General features: G+C 36.8%; 1 pseudogene; it reads right to left on the bottom strand.

Annotated features, from left to right (window-relative positions):
• Nucleotides 1-94: 94 nt before the first annotated feature.
• LOC140508005 (ATP synthase subunit beta, mitochondrial pseudogene) lies at nucleotides 95-26,903 on the bottom strand (annotated as a pseudogene).

Below are 26,903 nucleotides of genomic sequence, written 5' to 3' on the forward strand. Positions count from 1 at the left end.
ATGAGGTTACTTGCTACCCCTCAAAGATTACAGAAAAAACTATCTTTGATCATTCAGCAAAGTAAATGTCCTAGGTGTCCCTGAGAATTGCATCTTTTTTTTTTTAGTGACCCACCTTAGTACTTTAATGCTTTTGCTTAGGGACTCTGCCCTGAAAACCTTGTCTAGGCATTACAGAAGGACAAGGATAAGGAAACCAGAAAAATGAACAAGATGATTAACTTATCTCATACATCCATTCTACCCTTTTAGGACTCTCTCCCCAGACACATAAAATGGGCTGTGAGATGTACATTTTATTCAAAAGTTTAAATATTCTTTACACAGTACACAGATTTTCCAACCAAAGTTCTTGTGTAGCGTGCTCAGACAAGTAAAATTGAAGGCTGGGTGGCAGATGCAGACTCCTCACGAGTGCTCTTCAGCCAGTTTTTCAGCTTTTGTCACAGCTTATTCAATGGGTCTGACCATATAGAAGGCCTGCTCTGGGAGATGGTCATACTGACCTGCCAAGATTTGCTGGAATCCCTTAATAGTTTCTTTCAGGGGTACCAACTTCCCCAAGTGTCCTGTGAATACTTCAGCAACCTGGAATGGCTGTGACAAGAAATGCTGGATTTTCCGGCCCAAGACACTGTCAACTTGTCTTCTTCAGACAGCTCATCCATACCAAGGATAGCAATGGTATCCTGGAGGGACTTATAGTCCTGCAGAATCTTTTGCACACCTCGGGCAACATCATAGTGCTCATTGCCAACAATGTTGGGGGTCCATGATCCGGGAAGTGGAGTCCAGAGGATCCACTGCAGGATAAATGCCCAGCTCAGCAATAGCCTGGGACAGCACAGTGGTAGCATCCAAGTGGGCAAAGATGGTGGCAGGAGCAGGGTCAGTCAAGTCATCGGCAGGGACATAGATGGCTTGCACAGAGGTGATAGAACCTTTCTTGGTTGTGGTAATTCTTTCCTGCATGGTGCCCATATCAGTGGCCAAAGTGGGTTGGTACCCGACAGCAGAGGGGATTCTGCCTAGTAAAGCAGACACCTCTGAGCCAGCCTGAGTGAATCGGAAGATATTATCAATGAAGAGCAATACATCCTGACCCTCTTGATCTCTGAAGTATTCAGCCACAGTGAGGCCAGTCAAGGCTACCCGAGCTCGAGTACCAGGTGGTTCATTCATTTGACCATATACCAACGCTACTTTGGAAGTGGTATCCTTCAGATTGATGACACCAGACTCAATTATCTCGTGGTACAAGTCATTGCCTTCTCGAGTCCGTTCACCAACACCAGCAAACACAGAATAACCACCGCGGGCATTGGCAACATTGTTGATTAGTTCCATAATCAATACCGTCTTTCCCACACCAGCACCACCAAAGAGACCAATTTTGCCACCCTTGGCATATGGGGCCAAAAGATCCACAACTTTGATGCCAGTGACCAGGATTTCTTGCTCTACACTCATCTCTACGAATTCAGGAGCCTCAGCATGAATAGCAGCAAACTGTTTGGTTTTGATTGGACCCCTTCATCGATAAGCTCTCCAGTCACATTCATGATTCTTCCTAAGGTCTCAGGGCCCACAGGAATTTTGATTGGGGCTCCAGAATCCAGGACGTTCTGCCCTCTGACCAATCCTTCCGTCCCATCCATAGCAATGGTCCGGACCGTGCTCTCCCCCAGATGCTGGGCGACCTCCAGAACCAGCCTGGTCTCCCTGTCCTGCACTTCCAGGGCATTGAGGATGGGAGGGAGCCCCTCATCGAACTGCACTTCCACCACGGTCCGGATGACCACCACGATGCGCCCGCTGGCCGCCCTGCTCTTGGGGACAGGGGAGGTCTGGGCCGCATAGTCCCGGGGGCGCCCGCAACAAGGTCTGGGCTTGGGGCAACGGCGCCGAGGCGCCCAAGCCCCGAAGGGCGCCCGAGGCCGAGGTGGCTGCGGCACGGCTCAACAGCCCCAACACGGCGAAGTCTGGGGAGAGACTGAGCCTAAGAATTGCATCTTAAAGATAATTGTAATGAAATACCTTTTAGGTTCCCCTGCTGTGTTGTCCATATTTAAGTCTCCTCTAATTTCAGTTGAGGGTTGTCCTTAGAATTCAGTTTATCTTCCAAAGTAGGCTGGAGAGATTAACATTTTTAGGATTGAAATGCCAGTAGAGTATGCCTTGCCCATTTGGGGACCTGATATGCCTCTCCCAGGTTGGATGTCTTTCAGTTATGTCTGACTCTTAGTGACCCTGTGGATGATAGCATGCCAGGAGAAATATGTCAATTGCATGTCTGTTGATATGAAGGATGTTAAAAACACGCTTGACACTGAAAAGTATCAAGGAAAATTTATTAAAGTGGACTTCAGAGGAATTGAATACCTTGGCCAAGGTGAACTCTCCACCCTTCTTCAAAAAGAGGAAGAGAAAGAGTGAGATATGGAAGCAAGGGCATTTTTATAATGTTAGTGCAGGACAGATTCTCCCTTCCATCAGTGGACAAATTGGTCTGCTCTCTTTCAGGTCACAATCTTTTGACATGCAAGTACAGTTGGAATTTTAGGTGGCCCTGCCAGTGACCTCAGCTAAATCAGTTCAGTCTTCTTCTTCTTGGGTTTTTCTGAAAGCCCCTAACTGTTTTCTGATTGGTCAGGGCCACCTGCAGTTTTTATTTAGCAATCTTAGGGGCTAACAACCTTTGAGAGTACTCAATCCCTGATCTCTCTTACAAGTTTCTACTTCTTTACCAGACGCTACTAGGTCACAACCCTGATTAACTATGACCATTAAGAGTTTTGACCCTATGGAAACAGAACTTCTTCCTCTGTTTCCCACAGTGGAGATGAATGGTGCTGGACCAATTTAAAACTTTTAGAAAGATAGCTTCTACTCCAATTTCCAAATTGTGAAATCTTTCTGGGATTTCCACTGGGAGCTCTGTATAGTTTGGGTCCTAGGCACACTTCCACACCACAGAAAAAAATGGCTAATCCTTACTAATGGAAAATTTAACATGTGAATGACAAATACAGCACATGAATTTATGGTTTGGTTGTAGTTATTCTGGACTTCTTTCCTAGGCATATACAGGTGATCTTTTTTTAAAATTTGATAATATTTTATTTCTCCCAATTACATGATAAACACAATTTTTTCATTTTTTTAAAAAAATTCTATCCCTTCTTCCCTCCCTCCCCTTTTCCCTGAGATAGTAAGCAGTCTGATATAGTTTTTACATGGGCAATCATGTAAAACATTTCCATATTAGTCATTTTGTACAAGAGGACTCAGGAGAAAGAAAAGAAAGAAAGAAAAAGAAAGAAAGAAAGAAAAATAGTATGTTTCAGCCTGTATTCAGCCAATTTTTTCTCTGGAGGTAGACAGCATGTTTCATCATGAGTCCTTTGGTATCATCTAGAATAATTGTATTGCTAAGAATAGCTAAGTCATTCATACTTTCACATTGTACAATATTGTTGTTACTGTGCATAATATTCTGGTTTTGCTCGCTACACTTTCCATCAGTTCATATGTGTCTTTCTAGGTTTTTCTAAAATCATCCTATCTGTCATTTCTTGTAGCACAATAATATCCCATCGCAATCATATACTGCAGCTTGTTCGGACACTCCCCAGTCAGTTGACATCCTCTTCATGTCCAATTCTTAGCCAGAACAAAAAGAGCTGCATATTTTTGTACCTTAGGTCCCTTTCCTTATTCTTTTATCTCTTTATGATACAGATGTAGGAGTGGTATTGCTAGATCAAAGGATATGCAGAGTTTGGTTGCCCTTTGGGCATAGTTCCAAATTGCTCTCCAGAATGGTTAGGGTCAGTTTACAACTCCACCAACAATGCACCAGTGTCCCTCTTTTCTCTCTGATATTTACCATTTTCTTTCTTTGTCATATTTTCCATTCCAAGAGGTGTGAGGTAGTACCTCAGAGTTGCTTTAATTTGCATTTCTATAGTCAATAACGATTTAGAGCATTTTTTACATGACTATAGATAGCCTTGATATCTTTGTCTTAAAATTACTTGTTCATATGCTTTGTCCATTTATTGATTAGGAAATGACATATTCTTATAAATTTGACTCAGTGTAGCAGTAAACACACTGACGTACACAGGGGGGCCTGCTATCACAGGGTCATGTATTCATAAAAGGAAAGGCAACTTTTGAAGGGATAAAATTCTCCTTTGATCAAGCACATGTATCATAGAAAATGCAGAGAAATCTAAATCAACAGACAGTACTTCCAAACTGTTTGACATACATCACAGATTAACAGATAACTGTCTGATCACACATACATAGTTACCAGAGAGAGAAGCATCAACATCTGGGTTTTCAAAGCCAAGGGGCTCCTTAACAGCTTCCCATTTGGCCAAACAAAACACTTCCAACCAGTAAGCCCCAAAGTAAAACCTCATCTCAGAGTCTTCGTATACTTTTTAGAGTCAGAGGGCATCACATCACTTGAGAACCTGTGCCTCCTTAACAAAAGGTGTGGGGCTTCCTACAAATCTTCCCAGGCCCATCAATGGGTGAGAAAAATCCTCTTCAATCATGTTATTCTATCAGAGGCATTATATTTCTTGATTATACTAAAACAAAAACAGCAAAAGATCCTATTTTGCTTGCCATTATAATCCACCCTTCCAGGACCCTTGGCCTCACAAGCTAAATGGTCGTGGATCCTGGAGCAAATAGTGGTATTATACTTCTTGATTATAGTAAAACAAAAACAGCAAAAGATTCTACTTTACTTGCCATTACTCTCAGTTCTCTATGCATGTGAGAAATAAGGCCTTTATCAGAGATATTTGTAGCAATTTTTCCCCAGTTTTCTGCTTTCTTTATAACTTGACTGCATTGGTTTTGTTTGTGCAAAAACTTTTAAAATTTTATATAATTAAAATTATCTGTTTTACATTTTGTAATGCTTTCTATGTCTTGTTTAGTCCTAAATTCTTCTCTGGAAGCTAGATCTCAAAAAGTCTCAATCTCCTCTTTCAATGTGCAGTTCATAGTTCATCAGCCTAGTCTCTGTCCCACATCACTTATGGGGAGCAGGGTATGTGCAGATTGGTCCCAGCTCAATCCCAAGGTTTTTTCTTCTAGCTTACTGAAATGCCCCCAAATCTCCCCACACCCTCTCTTCCCACTGCGCTACCCCCCAAACACACACATATTTCCTGTCCTGTTCCCTCTGATCTCAGATCTTTGGCCCAGTAACACAGAGTCCTTACACACTGTTACTGCAACCTGAGTAAATTTTGGCTGTTTTGAGTTTGGTTCTCGAAGACACTAGGAAGAGAGGGAGAGGCCAGTCCAGAGGTGGAGCTGAATTCTCTTGCAACCTAGGGAATCAGTTTATCCAGCCATGTTTCTGGGAGCATCATGGGAAATGGGAAGAGGATGAGTTGAATGAATACTAGCTAGGGATTAGGGAATATTGGCTTCTTCTGCTATTAGTTCAAGATTTTATTTTGTTTGGATTCTTGGTGCCCTATACTGTGGAAACGGCTCTAATTTTTCTATCTCTGGTACATAATTTTTGTTTTGGAGAGGTTCAAGAGGTTGTGAGCATCAGAGAAAATGCTAAATTTCCGCTGGCATGGGAGACTAGAACAGAAGTGATTCTGGTTGTAAACCCCCAAGGGAAAAGGGATATCCATATGTTTAAACTTGAAGTCAAACTCTTCCCCCTGTCTTTTTTAAACTGATCATTTGTAGGACAAACGATTTACGATAACACCTCTTTAACAGTAATTGTTGAGTTACAAGAACTGTATTGATGCTTCAGATTACGAAAAAGGTGACAGGAATAAGAGACAACAACCTTTCCAGATGTCATGAAACATTCCAGGAACTATAGAAATTCTTCTTCCTAGTGTCAATTTCCCTTCATCTCTGAGTGAGAGGCACCATGGACTTATTTAGGGTCTTTTTCTGTTTTCTTGCATGTTTCTTATGTGTTGACCATTCTGTCTATCCTAAGTGAATACTGGTCTCCATTAACCATCTACTTTTAAAAGTTTGATAGGTATAAAGTGGAAGCTTGAAGAGTTTCAAGTAAGAATTGTCTTGAGATGGATCAAACTGTTCATGATAATTCTTGCCAGCAAAATTTATTCTGACATATAACACCGATGATATCTCTTCCCAAGGGCAGCGAAGAATTTTATGATAATATCTTCAATTGTTCTACTAGATTGATGGAGAATGCACTATTGCTTTTTTTTAAAAAAATCATTCTCAGACCACATTTTTAAAAATGCAGTAAACCATTCCTGACTGTTGCCACTTCTGACAGCATGCTCTTAATTATTTCTCTTATATAAATTAATTTATATTGAGTAAAATGAGTTCTCCCTAATCCATCTGAATCATGTCACTGAACAATTAATTTCAGATCCTATTCCAAAACCATTTGCAAATACTACAGAAGTTTGAGGAGTTTATATTTTAGTCACAGGGTTATTTGAAATAGGAATTTAAATTGTGAGCACTAATCATTGTACATAGATTCTGGCTTATGTGAATGAAATCTAAAAATGATCAAAACCTTGTTTTGTAATGTCAGTATGTTCTGCCACTTAAAGAAAAAATAATAATAGCTACTATTTACATAATATTTTAAGGTTTGTAGAACACTTTATGCAAATATCTTTGCATTTCTCCTCCCAACAACTTTGGATGTAGGTGCTATTATTACCCCCCATTTTACAAAAGAGGAAACTGAGGCAGAAAGAGGTTAAAATGAATTGCCCAGGCTCACAAATAAGTGTCTGAGGTTGGATTTGAATTCAAGACTTCCCAACTCTAGGCAAATACTCTACGTCACTGAGTAAAATTGAGCCAAAAAAAAAAAAGAAATACTCTAGCTATTTGTACCTCTGTTTTTGTTTTTAACTTTCTGTCATTCATTTATTGAGTCTTTCTTCCAAGAGATTCCATTTATTAGTCATTCCTGCATCTATTTCTTTGCTTTGGAAACTTTAGAGGATAGATTATTAAGTGAGATAAGCTCTAACTGCAAAATATAATGAATTAAAGGAAGGAGAGAATTTTTATGTCAGTTGATAATGTTTGTAAAACTGATTTAAAAAGAGAAAATAAGTAAATTATTACAGCAATACTGGTTGTCCCTATTCATACAAAGCTCCCTTTCTAGAAATTAAGGCGAATACTAGGATAGATTTTCATTTCATTTGCATAGGCGTTGCAGAAAGTGAGAGTGCCCATAGTGTTGCTCTTCAAGGAATCTGATAACAGTGAACTTGACATAGTTGATGTGATATTCATTTATTTTTAACTCATTAAGTAAAATGAAGTTCTTAAAAGAAGCAATCATGTAAAAAGATGATTAAATCTTGATGGAGGTGGACTTGTGAAATTTATTCAAAAGATCTACACTAACAAATTGTGATTAGAAAGAAATATACATGTGAAATATTTGAAAAATGGATATACTAAGAAAAAATTTCCATCAAGTGATTTATACTCTTTTATGAGTAGTCTGCATATTTCTATAAGTCTTAAATCTTTTACAAAAAATGAAATAAATATTATTAAAAGAGGCAATCTTATTCTATTTTTAATCAGGGGAAAGATTGAGGCCCAAGAAGGTTTAGGTGATTTAGAAATCAGAATTGTAGACAGTTTGGTGCCTCCAAATGTTACTAATTGTTATTTTTCTCCTTGAAATCCCTTGAAATTTAAGAAACAAGCTGGGGAAAACTTTGGTTTGGAGAAATTTTGAAGTGAGAAAAACAGAGGGAATGTAGTAGAAATAAAACAAGGAAAAGAATATATAGACTCCCAACAATCTTTTTAATTGTGATAAATAATTTTTCTAAAAGATATACTACAGATTTATCAACTGACATTATAATTAGAAAAGTATCATTGGATTACTGTGCTCAAAGGGAAATTAGAGTTAAATGGACATCAAACATTTAGATTAAATTAAATTTTGAACATAGCAAACATTATTCAGTGTAGTTACTGATTTACATTATACAAATTTAAATTCTCTATTCAAGAGATAAATAAAAGAAATGAATTAATATCTCATTTTATTCCTGTTATAAATTATTATAGCTGTATAATGCCTAAATGAGTCTTTATTCAGATGATAAAAATCTTTTATTTTCAAAAATTATGTTATTTTAAATTGCTTGCAAGCATATATACCCATAGATTTGATGTGACTATTTTGTCTTAATATTAAAGACATATGCCATTTCACTAAGCACCTTTACATAGTATAAGAGGTGACTGAATCCAACCTTCTCATTTTACATATAAGGAAACTGAGACCTAAAGAGCTTAAAAGACTGACCCAGTGTCACATAACTAGTAAGTGTCTAATGTAGGATTTGAACCCAAATGTTCCTGACTCCAAGTCCAATATTCTTTCTGCTTCATGCTGCCTCTCATTTTCCTTCCATAGTTATCTATAATGATGATCTACTTCCAAGTATAAAAAGCTGTAAGTTTTTCTAAAAAATAATTTTTATTTTTTGCTATTCTGAATTTGATAAACACTAACAAACATGATTATATACATTTCATATTCAAAGAACAGAAAAGAGGATTGTGCATGTACCTGTGGATCTCTATGATATACAATTTCCTTTTAAAAAAATAATGTTACTTTCAAAGCTATCCTGCTTATCCATAATGAATTTTGTTTTAAAAAGACAATTATATAGGGAGGTGGTGTGGGGGTGTGGAAATCTCACAGGGTTAGAAGTAAGCTCAGAAGCAATACAGTCAGAACTGGAGGCAGAGAGACCTTCTTTAGCTCAAAAATTTCCTGGTATCTGGAAGTTGTCTTTCTTCCCACACCTAAGTCTTCCTTTGCCTCAAAGTCCTCCCCTTCACCAATCTACCTTTTCCCAAGGATGGGGGTGGGGAGAGCCTAACAAGTAACCCCTCCCATTCCAAGAATGATAGGATACTCTTCTTCTATTCTCTGTGCATGGAAATGTAGTTTGTTGATATTCATCATGTTCACAATACAAATACTTTTAAAGTAAAATATAAACTCAGCCTCCTAACATGTAGCCCATTATATTGAACTAAACAAACATTTATTAAGTGCATGAAGTGTGCAGAACCCTTTGTTAGGTATTGGGGTACGTACAAAGTTGGAAAAAACCTCACCAGTCTACAGCTCTTTACAGCTCGTTATAGAGCTCTTTTAAAGCTCTATACAGCCTTATACCAGTATAAAGCTACAGCTTATAGTTAAATAGAAGACTATGCCAGAAATGAAGCTGCATTTATATTTATATTATAGTAATAAAAATTACAGTATTTGACAATACTAAAATTATACTGTTTAACTGTAATACAAAATAAGAGAGACAAAGAGAGACCAAAGGTAAGCATTTGACAGATCAAAGTTAGACCAATATTTCCTTAACTAAGACTTCATTATTTCTACCTTTTTACATTTATAATTTTTATAAGTTGGCACATGATCATTTTTGTAAAATATTATGTAATATTAAGGAATATGTGTATTCTTTAACATTCTCATTCAAAAAAAAAGCCAAAGTGCTTTCAAATCTAATTTTTTCATCCTTCCATATGTGCTTATATTTTGTGCTTATGTTTTTCTTCCTATTAATTTTATTGTTAGTCATCTGATTCAGTTAGATGTCAACATACATATTCAGCAAGTCAATAATGTAGTAGTTTAACTTAGAAATATATTTATTTATATAATAAAATAATTTAGTCCCTATCCATTATGCTTCTTAAAATAGCAATCAGTATTTTGTCCTTTTATCTTGCTTGATATACAAGGACACATATAAATTGATTGCCTTTAAGTCATCAAATTGTTGTAAAATAATATAGTTGTTTAGTCATTTTAATTGCTTTGAACTTGAATTTGTATGTCAGGTTTGTGAGACTTTATGCCCATACACATTTAACGGGATATATACAGTATGTTAAGTTTATAAAATATCAAATGAGTAAGTATATGTGTGATTATGTCTAGCCATTCAAACCGTATATGCTGAACAGTTCTGATACCCATAGAGATATAAGTTAATATAAGAATAATGGTCTGAGTCAGGGGCAAAAGGTTGATCCATTAAGCAATATCACTAATCACTACAGAACATTGTACTTGGTTCTCACTACACATGAATCTCATATTTTCTTCAGTAGTTTATAAACTGTTCAACTTCTACAGATAGCATGTTGTTAGACAATGCCAATCATTAACGTTTACAGCTTTAGAGTTCTAGTTATTAATGGGTATTTCCTTAAAGATTGACTGTATTCCTAAAGTTCCCTAATTATGACGATATTACAAGTGCAATTAGGAATCAGTCTAATTAATGTTTTTATTACTTTGGCAAACTTCTATAAATATATCGCCATTTGAAATATTTTCCTATCTAGTTAAGGTGATCCTCCAAATCCATTTCTTTTCAGTAAAATTGATCCAATTTCATAAAATTAAAATGAGATTTAAAAAACCCTTACCTTTGAGGAATCATCTTTTTCAATGACAATGAATGTTGTTTGCATCTCTGTTCGCCCTTTGGGTGGTGTTTAGCAGTGGATTAATTATGATTTCCTGGATAGCAGTCAAGAGATCCGGAAAAAGTAACTGATGTAAAAAGTCAATTACTCATAAATTTCCTTAGAAAATTTCTACATTTTGAACTCAATTGCACAGTTACTTTTCTTTTTCATTTTCTTCATTGCTTTTATGGACTATATTGTTTTACAAGTTGTTTCTGGACTATTTTATTCTTCGTAGGTTAGTAGAAATAAAAATGAGACCTCATAAAACTTGAACTTTAATCCAGTTACTAAGACTAATTTATCTTTTCATGTAATAGTCCTTCAACTATATGAGGAGCATTTGAATGTCTCTCTATTATCCAGAGTAGCTAGTTCTCTTAATTGATATACTCATATGGCATTCTTTTATTCCCTTCATTATGATTCTCCTCCTCTGAACACACTCAAGTTTATCAATACGCTTCCTAAAATGTAACACCCAGAAAAGAGCAAAATACCAAAGATATGGTTTGACCGCAGCACAGTGCAACAGAAATATCACTTCTCTGGTCCTGAGCACTACAATTCTCTTAATCTTAGTCAAAAATTACATTAGTTTTCTTGACTACTACCTAACACTGTCACCTCATATTGAGTTTTCCAAACTTCCACTGAAACTACCAGTTTTCAAACAAATTTCTGCCTTGGAAAATATGGGAAGTAAGAAAGTTCTGTTGTCTACATTCCTTGGTGATAAGGGTTGTGACCTAGCATGGACAGGTTAGAGGTCAGAAACTAATGTGCAGGCCCAAGGAGCTACGTGAGGAAGGGCCTATCAGAGAGCAGAACAAGAAGTCAAAGGCCAGGGAATGGTGTCACAGGAGATTCAAAGTACGGACCACAGTATAAGAAACCCCATCTTCCTGCACATGTTCTAGCCATTCTGTAGCTTACTGGGGAGACTACCTATCCATTCAGGGGGAATGGATATAAAGATTAATAAAGACTTTGCTGATTTCACAACAGATATTGTTCATTATTTAAGATGAGCATATTTCTTACTGGTGGAGGCTTATTAGACAGGTTCACTTCTCACAGTTCTTGGGGGCTTGTCCAGGATCTTTAGCATCAGAAAGGTTAGGATGGATTCTTGCTTGTGGGGCATGGGAGCGTGTCCATTGATTTTTCAATGGCCCAAACACCCACAGGCACGTTTCCTCTCTTCTGTTGGGAATTGTTGTGAACTCAGAAATGCAAGTAAAACAATAGATTGAATGGTTGGAGGAAGATATTTGTTATATGAAGAAACGTTTTGTAAAATCTTTTGTATGATTTTTGAAAGTCTGCCCACCAAATTTATATTTGTAAGCTAATTTATTATAATAACTTCAGGTTTGGGGAGGATAAGGGACAAGATAAGGGAGACCAGGAATTTTATGACTTCAGAAAACTCTGTGATAATTTTTAGACAAAAAGCCTCCTGGCCCCATCCCCCTTTCTTTTCAAAGTCCAGTCATTACAGAAGGACTTCCTGAGATCTAATCTGAACTGGAGATTCTCAGAGGAGAGATGTGAACTATTTACTATTGTGAAGGAAAGGAGTGGTGCCAGCCCTACCCAGAGGTCCCTAAGACTTAGAAGAGTCTAAAATGATCACCCAAATGGTGTAGCCCCTCAATTTGTTAGAGTTTTAATCTTATATGTAAAGTGTAAACTGTTTGCCGATGGAATTCCTAAATAAGGAAATTTGTGTTGGTGATAAATAATCTCTAATGATTGGTTTTTTGGGTAAATATAAAATTTAAGATGTAAGTCCTGGAAAAATTTTGATTAGTGAAACCTGCCACTTGGTAAATGCCTCTGGGATCGTTTGTGTCCTTAGCCTAGGATGGAATCTTTCTGGCTCAGTTTCCCCATTATGTTCCTTTGAAGAGGAGTGTTTTCCTACTTGACTATTTCTGGTTATAAAGTGGAGATGATATCTAATTAGGTCCTTGCTTTTCATCTTCATGGCATGTTTCTATAATCAAAGCAGATAAATTAAGAAGTAAGCACAATGCAAGTGGTAGAATCTTCTGTTTTCAATTAATTAGGTAAATGGGCACTTGTGAAAGATAAAATGGGTTTTGTGAAAGATAAAATCCCTGAAATAGGACATTCTTTCTGAATATTATGGGAATAATTAGATAAAGGGAAGAAAACCAAAGTATAAATGTGATGTTCTATCATTGTTCCATAGAACAAAATTGGGATTTCAAGTTAACTGTAATTGTATCTTATCTACAGAGGGACTAAGGAAGGAGTCTGAGGTAGCCCCAGGCAGTCTGGGGGTTCCAAGAATGGTCTTTCTGGAAGTGTCCAGTAACCTGGAGAATTGGATTGATAGAGCATAGTGATATGCCTCTATGGGTCTCTAGAGAGCCAGTTCACATGGGACAAGGTGAGGTTTTCCAGGGCCCTTTTAGATAAATGCGAATAAAACTCTTTTGGGGTAATAGACAAAGGACCCAACTTGGAATAATGTCTTTACATGTTACAAAGACCAATTGGGTAAAAACAATTGACTGGATTAATTACTGAGACTAAATCAGAGACATCTTTAGTTTGGGGAAAAGAATTTCAGTCTAACTTTCTTAGAGGCAGGTAACCTCTGGTAATATTTCACACTGATGGAAAAGTTAAATGTCTCTGTTTTGATCTGAGTTCATTTCATGAACATAAGTTGAAGTTAGTGTTTGAACTTATCATATATGTAGCTCATTCTTTTAGATTGAGTTGGGTTAGAAAAGGATAGAGAAGCTTGGGACACAGAGTAAATCTATTAGAGCAATAACTTATGGTTATAATGGTAAATTTGATTTCATGATTGTTATTTAATCAGGAACTACAACATGTATAGAAAGGCATGCAAACTACCTAAGACTTGCTTCAGAAGATGTTCCTTAGCCAATGTGAAGTTATATAGTCATACCTGAAACTTGATTATTGGAGCTTGCTATTTTAAGATTTTACGGGACTATTAACTGACTGTTCTTCTGAGTCTAACTCCAGGTGTGGATAGCAAGAGACTGTCTGAGTCATTGATCCATGATGCCAGTAAGCCTGTGAGATGCTGGTATGAACTGCAAAAAGGCAACCTCATGGGAAGGTTGGGAGAGCAGCTGTTCAGCCTGGGCTGAGGGAGGATTCTCCTCATGCAATTTCCCCACTGACACCTGGCAGACTTTAAGCCTGGCTGAATGCCAGTTGACAATCTACCCCTGCTTGGAATAGACATGAAGTTAAGGAGATATCGTTTCCCTGCAATGTCCCTACTGTTAGTGGCAATTTCCTATAATCAAAAGTTTTGTAAGCATAATACCAGATCTATTAAATGATAGATTGTTGGTAGGGAAACATCTGAGGTTAAGTAAAAAATTAAGCTATTAGTTGTTTAGGATTTCAGACTCAACAACAATGTTAGGATCCTTTAATTCTTAGTAATAGTATGGAGACAATCAGGTCAAGGACTTGTGAGGTTAGCATACATAGTTATAATTTTGTCTCAGTTGGTAAATGTAAAAAAGAAAAATGGTTTGTTATCTATATTGTAAATACTTTAAAAGAAGCATCACGTGACCAGAAGTTGGAATTGTTTTATGATGTGATATGTTAAAAATTATTATTTATTGTATTTATGTAAGTACTGAAGCCTGTTATTGACTCCTTAGTGAAATCTCATCTTCCTGATTGGAGAAATGAATAGTGAATTAATGTAAGATGTAAATACTGGGTTCTAATGTGGATTTCTTAAACATGATAATTGCCCAAAGTTTCAATTTTGATTTTGTAAGAGGGATAAGAGTATAAAGTTTAGGAATGATATTAAGGTTAGTTTTGTAGGAGAGGGGACATCTGGATTTCTACAAGAAGATAAAGGGAAGAAGATGCTGAGATGCTGTCCTGAAGATGGCTTGAAGGAACATCCAGACCAGAAAACTCCATCAGATAATGTTCCTCCCTAGACTGCTGTATGAGATGGTACCTCTGAATGAACAATTCATTGATCTATCTTTGTGTTTTGAATCTCTGAATTTGTACTTGTGAAAGAGGACTGTCTGCTTGTAATTTGTCAACGTGTTGGTCAACTTTGCTCCCTACTTATATTCATATAAAGGGGAGATAGATGAATGGAAGAATTTATAGGGGAAAGAATGTGAGGAGGTATTTATTGGATTTAGGTGTGGAAACAGAAATTTTAATAAAGAAAAAAGGGGGGATTACATGGGAAGTAAGAAAGTTTTGTTGTCCACATTCCTAGGTGATAAGATCTGTGACCTAGTATGGACATGTTAGAGGCCAGAAACTAATGAGCAGGTTCAAGGAGGTGTGTGAGGAAGAGCCTATCAGAGAAAAGAACATGGAGTCACATTGCCAGGGGATGGTGTCACGGGAGATCCAAAGTTCAGAAAACAGTATAAGAAACCCCATCTTCCTGCATGTGTTGTAGTCATCCTGTAACCTTATTGGGAAGGCTACCTGTCCATTCAGAGAGAATGAATGGAAAGATTAATAAAGACTTTCCTGATTTCACAACAGGTATTGTTTTCTTGTTTAAGGTGAGCATGTTTCTCATGGGTAGGGGTTTGTTAGACAGGCTCACTTCTAACAGCAAGTTTTTCTCATCTTGTCTTTTTGTAATTGCTGCTTTTGGACCCAAGTTGTACACTTATACCTAATAGTTGGTGCATTAGATCCATCCTCTTAGCTGCCAATAAAATATTGTTTCTATGTCATCTTTGTGTTATCTGTTCATTTGAGAAAAACTCTATTTATATTGTGATTTAAGCTATAAATGATACAGATTTTAACAGCATAAGGCCAAGAATAGAACCCTAGGGAAATCAAATTAAGCCTTTGTTCCATGTTGACATTGTCAATGATTACTCTTTGGGTATAGTTCATACAACCATATCTTATTCCAATTAAGAAATAATTTGACAATACTAAAATAGTATAACCAATTATAGTATTTAACTATAATACAAAGTAAGAGAGGCAAAGAATGACTAGGAATACTTCGGGAAGGGGGAGATGGAGGAAAAGGATTTGATCCTCTTCCTCTTGCTCAATTGATATAATCACAGAAAGTATGCCACCTGGCTTCTTCCTGACTGCAGGGAACAGAGGAACTATTCCTCTTCCTGGTTTTAGAGGTGGGAGAGAGACAAGTATGCATTCCACTGCAGGACTCATCTCCTAAAGAGGCTTCTTTCTTCTCACAAAGGGACAGAGAGTAAACTGATTTCCTTAGTTGGTCTTCCTACCATCAGGATGTCAGAGAGATACCATTGTATTACCTTCCTGGTCTCCTAGGCTAGTCTCTTTCCATTTGCAGAGGATTCTTCCTGCTGACAAGGAATAAAAAGGTGCTATTCCATTCTTCTCCCTTCATCTATTTCCTAGGCTGTCCTGGCTGCAAGTATAAACCAACTTTCCAAGTCCGTAGGTATGGGCCTCTTTCCTTATTGATGGAGAGCAATGCCCCATGTCTGTGTGAGAAGTGGAATGGGGTTGGCAAAAGCAGGAGAAGAAATCTCTGGTCTCTTCAGTATTTTGGGGTTCTTCTGGCTTCCAGCTTCAAGAGACAAGATGCAAGAGGCCACCCTCATTGAAGGAAACAAAAGAGTCTGGGAAGGAGCCAGCATGAAAGAAGCTGGCAATCTCTGTCATGTCCCTATCGCCAGCTTGCTATACTAAAGACTATGGGTAATTCTCTGTTGAAAGAGATTTGAGGCTTACTCTTGATTGAGCTGAGTCACTTTGCTCTCAGTGGGAGAACTCCTCAATCTGTATTGCCGGATATATCTCATATCTATACTTTTCCTAGTTTCTGTTTTGCTATCAATATGGCTAAATGGATTTCTTTGTTATTTTATGTGTATGTCCACTGTGAAACTGGTATCTGAAGGCCCTGGGTTTTGACTCTGGATATAAAAATTGGTACTCTCTTTCCCTAACAATAAAGAGTTTAGTTTGAACCTTAAAGCTGCATTCTCCAGCTAAAAATATTTGAGAGAACAGATATAATGCAAGTCTGGTAATCCATCTCTCTGAGGAAAGCTGAGTGGCCAACACCTGGCCCCAGTCTCTGTTTCCCCTTTAGCAGGAATCAAAGTTGCCTTTGGAGAAATGTGGGGAGAGGAGATCCTAGCAATATCTATTCTTGCCTCCCTGAAAGGCACACATGCCACTCTCTTGCTATATGGGGGAGCTCCATTCATGGGAATATGATTTCTGGTCTCTTATTTTTGCAGGATACTGTGTTTCTACTCATTTCTCTAAAAAGCCTGGGATGTGTGTGTGTGTGTGTGTGTGTGTGTGTGTGTGCGCGTGTGTGTGTGTGCGTGCGTGTGCCCTGTACTTCTTCAGAGCAGCCCATTGTCTTTCTGAATGGGACTTTATAAATTTACTTTTAAACCCCAATGGTCTCATATTTGGTTTTTGTTTACTTGTTTTATTGAATGACCACCGAGAAATTTCAGCTTTCAATTTTATAAGAACCATTCTAGATTGCCAATAAACCTTTATTAAGCATCTACTATGTGCCATGCCCTTGCTAAGCACTAGGGACTTCAAAAGGAACAAAAGATAGTCCCTGCCCTAAGGAACTCAGAATCTAATGAGGCAGAAACAAACACATATGTACAAACAAGCTCTCCTCAGGATAAAATATATAGGAAATAATTAACAGAGGGAAGTTATTAAAAGGAGTTGGAAAATGCTTCCCGTAGAAGATGGAATTTTAGTTGGAACTTGAAGGAAACCAGGGAAGCCACAAGGTGGAGGTGAGGAGAATATAGTCATTGGGACAGCCAGTGAGAACACTTGGCTCAGAGAGATGGAGTCTCTTGTTTGTGGAATGAGCAGAAGACCAGTATCACTGGATCAAAGACTACATGGTAAATATCAGCAAGGAGACCAATGTTGCTGAATTCCAGAGTATGTGGAAGTAAGATATGAGAAGACTGAAAAGGAATGAGGTTATGAAGGACTTCGTATGCCAAACAGAGGATTTTGTATTTGATCCTAGAGGTGATACTGGAGTTTATTGAGTATGGGCATAACATGGTCACTACTGTATTTTAGGAAAATCGTTTTGGCAGCTGAATGGAGAATGGATTGGAGTTAGGAGAGTGTTAGGTAGACCCACCATGGTATTAGTTCAGGTATGTGTTATGAGGGCCTGCCCTAGAACGGTGGCAATATGACAGGAGAGAAGGGAGTATATTTGAAGTGGATAGGCATTAGCAACAAATCAGGTAAAAAGGGTGAGAAATAATGGGAGTTGAAGACGACACCCAGATTTCAAGCCAGGGTGTCTAGGAGGATGGTGCTGTCCTAAGAAAAATAAAGAAGTTTGGAGAAGAGGGGAGAGTTTTGGGGGAAGAAAATGACTGCAATTTTGGACATATTGATTTTAAGATGTCTATTGAATATCCAGTTCAAGATGTATGAAAGACAATTGGAATACAAAATAGGATATTATTAGAGAGGTTAGTACAGATTAGGCAGATTTGAGAATCATTGGCATGGAGGTGATAATTAATAGGAGCTAGTAAGATCACTAAGTGAGGTAGTATAGAGGGAGAAGAAGGGCCCAAGATAGAGCCCTGTGGGACACTCATGACTAGCAGGTGTAACTGGATAAGTCTAAATATTAGGACTAAATCCAGACCTTAAGAATGGACATTATAAAGATATTGGGCAGAAAAGTGAAAGAATTGGAAGTGTAGAGTTAAGGTTACTGATAATGAGACAAGTGAGACAACCCAGGAAGTTTTTCTAATCCTCCCTGAGAATTTTGGCCATGGAAATATCCTTGAGGAATTAACAGCAGGAATTCAAGATTTGTCCACCCTCTAAGGATGAGGAATTGCTTAAAGAGGTAGGAGACCTTTTATTCAAATGACTCATTCCTCAATGAAATCAATCAAGTCAATTTCTCAATCAAATGAGAGACTGAATGTCACAGTTAAATTAGACATGAACTGTGTTCCCCAGGAGAGCTATCCTGGGAGACTCGGTTTGGACAGGCAAGAGTGTGCCTGGGATACTGGAAGATCCCCAAACCAGACAAAGTAATGAAACTGACAGACAGCTTAAGTGAGATAGTTGAAGTGACAGTGAATAACTTTATAGAGACAGGGACAGATATCACTTGGCAGAAACATATGCAAACTTTAGCTGAGATGTTTGAGAGGGGCGGATCAGAAGATCCTTCGGCTCATTTTATCTCTCATACTATACAATGCAAAGGAGAAAAGCCTGTGGAGTTCCTTCTTGGGGCAGAGCAATATGTGCAGAGTCTGATACAGATAAGCACTGTGGATCCTGAGAATGTGGGAAAATTACATTTATACTTCAGTGATTGAACCAGGGCTTAGTACATCATCCTCATGCATCTGATGTTATCACAGCTATACAGATACAGAGAACCATTGCTAACAATGTTCAAGTGGAAAAAGGTGCTTCTGAGTTCCAAGGATCAATATAATTCAAAGGGCTCAGCCTAGGCAGGGTTGAGATCTTCTAGAATGTGGGCCACAGAAGCAAAGCAAGACAAAAGCATCACCAGTGCTAAGCTGCAGTCTTAGAACTCAATTCTCTTCTTCTTGAAGAGGAAGACAATCTGAGGAATGAAGGACATGAAAGCCTAACATAAGACTATTTCCATTAGGTAATCATTATAATAACAGAATTACCTTGTGCTATAATTATGGATTAGATGACCACACCTATGTTTGCTGTACTAGCAAAGAAATGCAGCATTAGTTGTGAAGAAACTAAGATCTTCTGATCCAGTTTTGGAAAGGGCTGGGAAAGGAGGTCTCCCTGGGCCCCAAGGACAATCATATTGATCTCATCATCAATTCCATGTGCATCTGTTTTCCACTTAGTCTCTTAGGACCTTATTCAGAAGTGATGGAAAAATAAAGAATGTAGACTGTAATGTTGTCCTGGACAGTGGAGCTCACATTACCATCATTTTCCAATTTTTTTATGACAAATATTTGAGAGAAATACTTTATAAGTCTCTGGTATTTAAAACTCTGGCCCTTTCCTAAATTTCCAACTCTTCTTACATTTTGCTCCTCTTTATGTAGTCTCTATGGAGTCACAAAAAGTCAGACCTGACTGATCAACAACAGTACTAGCCTACTTGAAGTTCCTCTCAAAAGACACCTCATCTGCCAACTTCATGTCTTTTCAGTGGCTCTCCTCTATTATTGGAATTTTCTCCTTCCTCATTTGCACCTACTGCCATACCTAGCTTCCATCTGTCTCTGATGAAATCCTTTCTTCTAAAGGAGGACTTTGTTGGTCTCTCTGCCTACCCTACCTCCCACTTTACCTATGACATTAACTTTCAGATTAACTAAATAAAACTTGTATGCACATAATTGTTTGACTATTATCTCCTCCTTAGAATAGGAGCTTTTTTCATTATTGTTTAGACAAATGAAAATTAAAACAACTCTAAGATACTACCATATACCTGCCAGATTGGCTAATTTGACAGAAAAGAAAATGACCAATACTGGAGGGGATGTGGATAATTTAAAAAGCTAGTACACTATTGGTGAAGTCATTTACTGATTCAACCATTCTGGAGAGCAATTTGGAACTATGTCCCAAGGGTCTATGCATACCCTTTGACCAAGCAATACCACTCCTAAGTCTGTATCTGAAAGAGATGAAAAAGCAAAAAGGAAAAAGACCTATATGTACAAAAATATTTATAGCAGCTCTTATAGTGAAGGCAAAGAATTGGAAATTGAGGGGATCTTCATAAATTGGGAATTGGTTAAACAAGTTGCTGTATATGATTGTGATGGAATACATATGGCACTGGAAAGGACCCAACTTTAAGCAAGCTCCATATTCTAAACCACATGTGGCCCTCTAGCTTGTCAAGTGGAGCCCTTTGACTGAAACCAGACTTTACAGAGGAAATCCCCTCAATAAAGGATTTGTTCTGTAAAATTTGGACTCAGTCAAAAGTCCACACCCAAGGACCTAGAAGACCACATGTGGCCTCAAGGCAGGTTCCCCACCCTTGTAATCTAAACAGAACCATTGGATGACTCATTAAACAAGGAAACATCACTAATATATATCAGAAATGGGACCTATAATTTGCATAAAAGGCAGAGCTGAGATGCCATCTTTCCTGCTACATCTCAGAAACTGCTTTGCTGAAGTTAGTACTGCACAGTGCACAAAATTGATATGACATTGAATTTATGAGTCAAAGTAAGATACAAACTTCTCAGAAGCACCTGGAAAATTCATAGCACCTTGTATCTTTGATCCTGGGAGCCTCAGATGGCTATAAAAACATAATTCAATAAATCTTGCTGGGGCAGACAAGACATAAGTTTCATGTGTTGCTTGTCTTTCATTTTTCTGGTGTTTTTGCCATACTTGCCACATAACTATCCACTCAGAGAGCATGTTCTGCTACATTATAGGAGATTGTCTGGACAGTGATCAGTTTTCAACTAAAAACAACGACAAACTCCCAGGACCCAATACAGTCAGAGAAAAGGGGCGAGCCTAATATTTCCTATGAGTTACAGCAACCAAGCTAGTCTTCAGCGAGACAATAAATTATAGGTAGAATTTATGCTCTTCAATAACAAATGTTTCTACACCTTGGCTGTTTCGTTATTATTCATTTCCCCATTATTTTCATAGTAATTTTTTCTTTTGAAAAATTATAACCTTTATCTCAGCTAAAAACATATTTTGTTCTTGTTAGGTTGTTATATTTTTGGGTTTTGTTCCTGTTTTAATATTATTTTCTATTGTTTTGTTACTAGCATCATTTTTGTTAGCACCATTGGCTGAATATAGGGGGAACAGATTTTTTTCCCCAAGAGGTGCAGTTAGAAAGTGTGTGTGGGGGGGGGGGTGGTGGTAGTGGTAAGATATAAGTGGTTCAGAGCAGCATTGGGTAGGGACTAAAACAGGTTCAGCACCCAGGATGAGCCTGTGCATCTGAGGTAGGTATAAGGAAAAAGTCATGGATACTTGAGCATCATTTCATTCCCTACTGAATCTATTGCTTTTTGTTTGTCTGCTTTTTTAGCAGCTATCCTGCAAGTCACTGGGCAATGAAGATCTTAGTTATTAAAAATATACATGTGGAGATGAAACTATTTAGCTGTGGTGTCCTGGCTGGGTGGAAACACTTTTTAAATTGAATTAAACAATTAGAACTGAGTGCAAATAGGACCTGTACATCTCCTTGAATTAATCAAAGCCATTTTGTGAGATACTGGGTGATACTCTAAGCAGTTTGCATAAGGGGGAGATACTATTTAAGAATTGGAGGGGAAAAAATTCTGAGCATTTGGAATTAAGAGTTTGGAGCAAACGTGAATCAAAGAGAGTACTGAACTATGGCATAGGAGGTAGATTGCAAAGAAATTATTAATTCTACAATCTACAGAGGGGAAGATCCAAGCTGAGAGAAATCCTAAAAAAAGATCAGTTTTTTCATCGACTTCTCCTCTGGATGCCCATCTATCCACAGATACTACTGTTCATTGACCAAGTATTTCCAGTAAACTGAATTTTGCTTCAAGTACAGAGGCCAGTAGTTATATGGATATAGATATGAAATTAGAAAGAGAGTTCAGCCCCTATTTTGTTGGGAATTGTTTTCCTAAATGAGGGATAAGAGCAATTGTGACTGACTTCAGAACATTTTATCTAAAATAAACTCTTAAAAGAGAAAGGAATCCACTAGATATTAGGTGCTATTTATTTGCCTCCTATGCGTGAACTAATTACTGTAACAGAGATGTTAAGTTTTTTTCAATGTAGCCATTCAATCCTCCTCCTCCCCTCTATTTCAATGAGCTTGTAGAACAACTATGAAAACTCTCCTCCCCTTTCTTGAAGTTGTCCACACCTTTCCTATAGATCTTTATAAACCATGTGACTATAAACAGCATAGAAGAATTGGGTCCAAGTTTCTCCTTGGAACATTTGGTTTTCTGCTGCATCCATCTTTTTTCCTTCAGGCAGCACAGATGTTACAAAATGCAAACTTCACTATTCCTTCTCCCACCTTCTCTCTTCTAGGCTCTAAATCCTTTTCTGTCCTCTTTCATTGAAATTCTTTTTCTCTGTTCACATCTTCTCCAGATGCATATGATGTCTAGCAGAGACTGTATTGTCTGTGGGCTTTTCTTCACATCCAAGAACAGGACAGCATGTCTATGTCTATGTGCCTTTCTGAGACTGCCTGGGTATCACTCTTTCCACCTTTTGAAAGCTGGCACCAGTGACTAAATCTGTTTGCTTACTAGCTGCTCCTCAAACAGACCTCATCAGTGAAGCAAAGAGGACCACGGATAAGGAGAACATTTAGTTTAAGGAATTTGTATGTGGTCAGATGACAATGGAGTGGGGAGGGGCTTACCTGACACCTGGTTACATAGTGGGCAAGTCCTCTACATATGAGCATTAGTTTAATTTTTTTTTAACTTCTGTAAGTTTTGGGTTTGATACTTCTTAGTGAGATAAGGTTTTTTTTGTAGTGTCATACTCAATATCTAAAAATTTTTTCAGATGATAATTTTTGGTGATGAAAAACTGAAATATTCTAGTGTACTCCAATCAGAGATAATACTTGCTCTTGATTTTATATAGATACCGCTTATCATTTTAAGAAAAGCTCCATTTACTCTTATGCTGCTTAGTGCTTTTAATAGGAATGAGTGTTATGTTTTATTAAAGTTTTTTTCTACACCTACTGAAATAATCATATAATTTTTGTTGTTTATATGGTCAGTTTTGTTTGTAGTTTTCCTAATATTGAACAAATCCTGCATTTCTAATATAAATTCCACCTGATGATAGTGTATGACCTTTGTAATATATTGTTCTAATCTATCAGCATTTTATTTGGGCAATTAGCTGGCACAGTGATTAGAGCACCAGGACTGGAATCAAGGAGACTCATCTTCCTGAGCTCAAATCTGGCCTCAGACACTTATTAGCTGTGTGACCCTGGGCAAGTCACCCTGTTTGCCTCAGTTCCTCATCTGTAAAATGAGCTAGAGAAGGAAATGATAAACCACCGCAGTATGTTTGCCAAGAAAACTCCCAAAAGGGTCACAAAAAATCAGACACAACTGAAGAGTAAAAACATTTTATTTAAAATTTTTCATCAATTTTAGTTAGGGAAATTGGTTTATAATTTTCTTTCCATGTTTTTGCTCTCTCTGGTTTAAGTATCAAAATCATATATGTGTCATAAAAGAATTTGTAGTATTCCTTTACCTATTTTTTTCAAATAGATTGTAATTGTTCTTTAAATGTTTGGTGGAATTTGCTTTTAAATCAATCTCACCCTGGAGAGTTTTTCTTAAGGAGCTCATTCTTGTTCAATTTCTTTTTCTAAGATAGACTTTTTAAAGTACTTTATTTCCTCTTCTATCAATCTTGGCAATTTATATTTTTTGTAAATATCCATCGATTTCATTTAGATTATTAATTGTATTGGCTTATTATTGGACAAAATAGCTTCTAATTGCTTTAATTCTGTCTTCATTGGTGGTACATTCATCCTTTCCATTTTTGACACAGTTAATTTGGTTTTCTGTTTTCTTTTTTTAAGTCAAATTAACCAATGGTTAATTTTTTTTTTCACAAGATGAGCTTTAGTTCAATGATATTCAGCATTTCTATTTTGGCTTTTAGCTGAGGATTTAAAATTTGTTCTTTTTCTAGTTTTGTTTTTTTGAGTTCCATGTCATTGATCTGCTTTTTCTTTCTTTTATGAATGTGTTTAGAGATATAAATTTTCCCATAAGTATTTCATTGACTAAATCTACATCTTTTAGCATGTTGTCTCATTGTTATTATCTTTAATCAAATTATTGTTTCTATGATTCCATGATTTGTTCTTTATTCACTCACTCATTAGGATTAGATTATTTAGTTCCCAGTTAAATTTTATCTCTGCTTTCAAAGCCCTTTATGAAATGTAATTTTTATTACATTATGGTCCTTTACAAAAGTGCATTTAATATTTCTACTTTTTGCTTTTGCATTTGTGAAGTTTTTTTCCCCCTAATACATGGTCATTTTTGGCAAAGGTACTATGTATTGCCAAGAAAAAGATACTCCTTTCCTTTCCCATTCAGTTTTTCCAAAGGTCTGTTATATCTAATTTTTCTAAAATTCTATTCATCTGCTTAACTTTCTTCTTATTTATTTTATGGGTTAGTTTTATCTAGTTCTGAGAGGGGTAAATTGAGGTCCCCCAGTAGTTTAAATTTGCTGTCTATTTTCTTCTGTAATTCATTTAACTTTTCTTTTAAGAATTTGAATGCTATGTCATTTGTTGCATATATATTTAGTGTTGATATTAATTTGTTGGCCTTGGTACCTTTTTAGCAAAATGTAGTTTCCTTGCTTATCTCTTTTAATCCAATCTATTTTTAATTTTGCTTTGCTTGAGGTAATGATTGTTACTCCTCCCTTTGTTATATCAGCTGAAGCATAATGAATTCTGCTTCAACTTTCTATTTTAACTCTGGGTGTCTATCTATTTAAAAATGTGTTTCGTGTAAATAATATTAGACTCTGGTTTCTAATCCATTCTGCTATCCACTTCTATTTTATGGGTGAATTCATGTCATTCACATTCATAGTTATAACTTAATAACTGCACATTTCCCTCCATCCTATTTTCTTGTGTTCATCTTTCTCTTTTTTTTATCCTTCCTCAAAAGTCTGTTTCTCTTTTTGCCACTGTCTCCCCTTAATCTGCTCTTTTTAATATCAACCCCTTCTCTTTTTCTCTTATCCCTCTCTCCTTCCACTTCCTTATTGGGTAAGATGAATTTCTATACTCGGGTGAGTGTGCAAATATATATATATACATATAGATATAGGTCTATATGTCTATATCTATGTATACATAGGTCTATATATCTATATTTCTCCCTCCATTATGAAAATTCTTCCTTGTGTGCCTCTTTTATGTGAGTTAATTTTCCCCAATCTTTCTCTTCTCCCTTCTTTCAGTACACTCCTTTTTCTCAGTCTCCCATTTTTCTTTTGAGATCATCCCAACTAAATAGACTCATACTCATGCACTCTTTCTAAGTAGACTTCCAACTGAATGAATAGTGGGAAAGTTCCCTGGGGTAACAAATATCATCTTCCCATTTGGGAATATAAGCAGTTTAATATTATTAATTTCCTCATGATTTAACATATAAAAATTTACCTTTTTGTTCTTCTCTTAAATCTTGTGTTTGAATGTCAAACATTCTATTCAGTTCTGGTCCTTTCATCAGGAATGCATGGAAATATTACATGTCTATTTTTCCTCCTTTTGGATTATATTTAGTTTTGCTGAATACGTGTTTCATGGTTGTGATATTAGCTCCTTTGTCTTCCAGAATATCATATTCCAAGCCCTCTGATCCATTATTGTGGCAATTGCTGTATCTTATGTGATCCTGTGGCTCCATGGTATTTGAATAGCTTCTTTCTGGATGATCACAATATTTTCTCCTTGTCCAAGAAAGTCTGGAATTTGTCTTTCATGTTCCTGGGGAGTTTTTATTTTAGGATCACTTTCAGAAAAAAAGATTGGTGGATTCTTTCTATTTCTATTTTACCCTCTAGTTGTAAGATTTCTGGGTAGTTTTCCTTTATATTATGCTGTCTATGGTCTTCTTTTCAAAGGTGGATTTCAGGTAATCCAATAATTCTTAAATTATCTCCTCTTGATTTTTTTCCAGGCCAGTTGTTTTTCCAGTGAATTAATTCACATTTTCTTTCCTTTCTTCATTCTTTTGATTTTGTTTTATTGTTTATTGTCAAAATCTATTTGACCATATTTATGGAATTATTTTCTTCAGTTAGGTTTTGTACCTCTTTTTCCATTTGGCCAATTCTACATTTTAAGGACTTATTGTCCCTCTTTTGTCATTTGACCAGTTCTTCTTTTTTGAGGAGTTGTTTTCTTCAGTGAGGTTTTGTACATCTTTTGTTATTTGGCCAATTCTGGTTTTTTAAGGAGTTATTTTGCAGTAATTTTTGGTGTTTCTTTTACCAGTCTGTTAATTCTCTTTTTGTCCTTTTCTTGCATTTCTCTCATTTATTTTTTCAATTTTTCTCTACCATTCTTACTTTGATTTTTAAAGTCATTTTTTTGGTATCTATTTCTTTAATACTAATAGGGATTCTTGCTATGCTGGTTTCAAACCTGCATTTTTCTTTGAGGCTTTCCTTGTAGGTGTTTGCACCTCATTATCTTCTTCTGAGTTCCTGTCTTCAGCTTCCAT

Source organism: Notamacropus eugenii, chromosome 5 (genome assembly GCF_028372415.1).
Source record: "Notamacropus eugenii isolate mMacEug1 chromosome 5, mMacEug1.pri_v2, whole genome shotgun sequence".
Taxonomy (NCBI): domain Eukaryota; kingdom Metazoa; phylum Chordata; class Mammalia; order Diprotodontia; family Macropodidae; genus Notamacropus; species Notamacropus eugenii.